The following is a 3,928-nucleotide window of genomic DNA, read 5'->3' as shown; positions in this document are numbered from 1 at the left end:
GAGGCTTAGGGTGGATTTTAACCCTGGCTGACATCTGCATCTGTGTGTGGCCATAGAGTCCTCAGAGTAACACCCTGCATAAAGGTGAACTTGGACCAAATCCTCTGGACGCAGAGGGGGACAGATCCAGCTGAGACCCTTGCCATCCCTCCTTGCCATCCCTCCATCCTTCACTGCAAACCGTTACCCGGCTTTCACGTGCCTCTGTACCTGACAGAGTTTTGTTTGGGGCTTACCTTGGTTATTTTAGCTTCAATAATTTTCATGCTGGCAGAGTTTGCCTCTCCTTATCCAGCTGGAAGCAGAAAACTGGAACGACTTCGAAAGCCCCGAAGCTTCCTTTGCCAAAGCAAGCGGGGCAGCCCCTTCCCGCCGCCGGAGCCGCTGCCTTTCTGCCACAAAAACCCTTGCTCAGGCAGCTCTTTCAGGCACTTTTGTTTAAATCTCAGCCGCCCTTGTAACCTGTGGGGAAAATAACGTGATTAACAAGTGCTCCTTAAATACTCCTCCAACGTCCTGTGCTAACACCGGACGGGGACGGAGCTGGCACCGTAGGGGGGCTCCACCGGCAAGGAACAAACCGAAATAAAGCTGTTCCCCTTCTTTTTGAGAGCCCTTGGAAGGACAGCAGACGTGGGGATGGATGGAGTTGCCATCCCCGTGCAGCTCCGAGTGGGCTTTGCGGCTGAGCCCCGGGGATGGCAGCAAGGGTGACCCTCCCCGTGGCCAGGGGGGTGAGCGTGGCTCCGGGCGCTTTATCAGCTTGGCACGGCGGCTCCGCGGACTTTAGTTTTGGCGACAGCGAGGTTATCGCTGGGCTTTGGCGGGCTCATCCTGCACTACCCTTTTCAGGGGTGTTTTGTTGTTTTATTTTTGCAACCGTTGCAAAAACAACGTTAGTGCTCCAACCAAGGACAGATGCTGCGCGTGCCCCCCGCGTCTCCTCTTCCCACCGCAGCCGTGCCACTGTGGCGGCAAAACACCGGCACCACCGATGGTGGGCACGGGGCTCGGGTCCCTGCTTCTGGCAGAGGCAAGGCAGGAGAGGAAAGACACACAGTCCCTCCCGTTTCCTACAAAACATGGTTTTGGAAGGAGGTTTCATGCCTCCAAAGTTTCTCCTCTTTTTGTAACATACTTCCCAACGCTCACCCTACATCCACCTCCGACCGTCAAGGCAAGCGTAGCTCTTAACCGTAGCGTTAGAGGCAAGGCTTAGTATCTATTTTACTAAGGAATGAAGCTTTTTCTTTTTTTTTTTTTTGTACATTTTTAATCGTGGCGTGTAAGACAAGTTGTTTACTGGAGCAGGTTTTTGCGTAGCGTTGATGCTCCGCTTCTGGTCGGTGACGGCCAGATTGCCTGAATGCAGTTGGGTTTTTGGCTGCCGAGTGCGTTCAATCCAATCCTTTCGGAAAAGGACCTGACTTCTCGAGGCCTGAACTTTCCCAGCATATCCTGTTTCAGCCATTTGAACCGGTTAAAGCAGGAGACAGGACTTTTCTGGGGAGGCTGAGGGCACTTAGGAAATTACCCTGCTCTCCCTCCCCTGCCCTGAAATCCAGGAGGACGAAGCCAAATATTTGCTTTTGGATGGGAGGATTTTGGAGCCGACTCCACATAAGAGCACCGGGGCGGAGGCTTGAATTTTGGCCGTTCCGGGTAATTCATGAGACGGCTTGTTTTGAAAGCAGGACCTCCAGGCCTGCTGCCGTCACTCCCCGTTAGTGGATCCCGATGCCGTGCCTTTCTCCAGCCCTGCTGCTGCCCGGGACCACCGCGGTCGGCATTAGCTCCGTCACTGATGGAAAACCCCCCTGCCCACGGGTTTTTGGGGAGGGATGCATTGCTTTGCCCTGCCGATGTGCTGGTAACGCTCAGCCTCACAGTGTCTGTACCCACTAGAAAGACTCAGTAAAAGGCTGCAAGCACCGCTGGTAGCTTTGCAACCCCTTTTTTTTCTGAACCGGGCCCTGCGAGGTGCCCGGTGCTGCTGGGCACCCTGGGCAGATCAGCAGAGCCAGCGGCTTGAAAGCAGCCGCTCAATTCGATGCAGAAGTCAGACCCTGAAGTCTAAAATGATTCCTTTTTTTTTTTTTTCTTTTTTTTTGACATCTGCTCCTTGTAAGCGATTTATATTCCCTTAAAATTTTGTATCTGGAAGTAAAGTATTTGAATGTGTGTCTTAAAAGTATGACTATCCTTTCAAAATGTGAATTTCTGATTGTTGGTATTAAAAAAAAAAACCCAAAACCCAACCTACCCCATATTAGCACATTTTTGTAATTAATGTTTTATGACTGTTGTTTAAAAAAATTGTGTAGAATAAAACCAGTTCAAACAGAAAAGCAGTTTGTGCCTGTGTCTCGCCAGGTTTCCTCTCCCCGTGGCCGGCCATGGGCGCTGGTCCCCCGGCAGCTTTCCCGGCTGCTGCCGACCCTCCGCCCGGCGCCTGCCCGGGATGGCAAAGGAAAAGGGGCTGGAGAGGTGGCAGTTTAACGCGGGAATTATCTTTATCAAGTCGTTCATACACCTTGAGGAGAGGCTGTGCCGAGGTCCCGGTACCTGACGGGGGGAGAAGAGGTCCCTGACGCAACGCAGAGGGGTGAAAGCTGGAGGCGGTGTCGGCGGGTGGAGGATGGTCCTTGTCCCACCCGAGGCATCGAGAACTAAAAAGAAGAAGAAAGAAATCCCGGAGAGGGTCTCGGTGCCCAGACCGGTGTCAGTGTTCAGGGTGAGCCTGGACGGGTTTCCCCTCCGTTCCCCTGGGCACAGCTTTGGGTCTGGCTTTTATCAACCAGCGGCTTCGGGGGACCGTGGCTTGCCGGCATCTTTGCTCCGCGGGGGCTCTCGCACAGGGACAGCACCAGGGCTTTAAAAAAATTATTATTAATTAATATAGTATTAGTTATTAAATATTATAAACTATTAAATTTTATTATAAACTATATTATATATTATAAACTATATATAAACTCTATTTTCAAATATAAATTAAATATTATAAACTATTAAAAAAAAAGTATTATTTCTTCCTTTTGGCAGCGGTTCGGGGGCACGGAGAGGCCTCCCGGGTGTTAGCGCTGGTCAGGGGAGAGCTAATCTTTTTTTGTCAGTAAGAGCAGTTATGGGAGGGTTGAGGGCGGGAAAGACCGGGGATGATTATTCGTAAGTGATGTTACAGTGGCTGTGAGACACTGAAGATGAGGCTTTTATCAAGGGCTTTATATTAATGATTTGTTTACGCTAGGTGCTTTAATTGACATTAGATGAAAGCTGACATATACATGAGTTTTATATAGCTCAGGCTTTTTTTTTTTTAATGTGCATCTCAACCCTTTTTCAAGTTGGGGATATTTACTGCAAATAGTATTTAAAAAAACCCACCAGGAGATAAGAGACCGTAAATAGAGATTCAAAGGGAATGAGACTACGGCAGCGAGCTCCTCCGGAGGACTTCGTGCCGTGCATGCAGGGACAGCGGGTCTCTTCTCCCAAGTAACTGGCGAAAGGACGAGAGGAAATGGCCTCAAGTTGCGCCAGGGGAGGCTTAGATGGGACATGAGGAAAAATTTCTTTATTGAAAGAGTGGTCAAACATTGGCACAGGCTGCCCGGGGAAGTGGTTGAGTCACCATCCCTGGAGGTATTTAAAAGACGGGTAGATGAGGCGCTTAGGGACATGGTTTAGTGGGCATGGGGGTGTTGGGTTGACGGTTGGACTCGATGATCTTGGAGGTCTCTTCCAACCTTAATGATTCTATGATTCTGTGATTCCTGGGAGCGAGAAGCACCGCGTGAACACGCGGAGCTGCACAGTGCTTCATTTACAGGTAGCAAAAAAAAAAGCAATGCTAGCCTAACATTACAACGATCTTCTTGGGATGGCTGCAGATTTGGGGCGGGGGGGGACTTGGGAGGGTGCTGGG

This window comes from Pygoscelis adeliae, unplaced genomic scaffold (assembly GCF_000699105.1).
Source record: "Pygoscelis adeliae isolate BGI_AS28 unplaced genomic scaffold, ASM69910v1 Scaffold587, whole genome shotgun sequence".
NCBI classification, from domain to species: Eukaryota; Metazoa; Chordata; class Aves; order Sphenisciformes; family Spheniscidae; genus Pygoscelis; species Pygoscelis adeliae.
The sequence above is the reverse complement of the archived record's forward strand: the minus strand, read 5'-3'. Positions refer to the sequence as shown.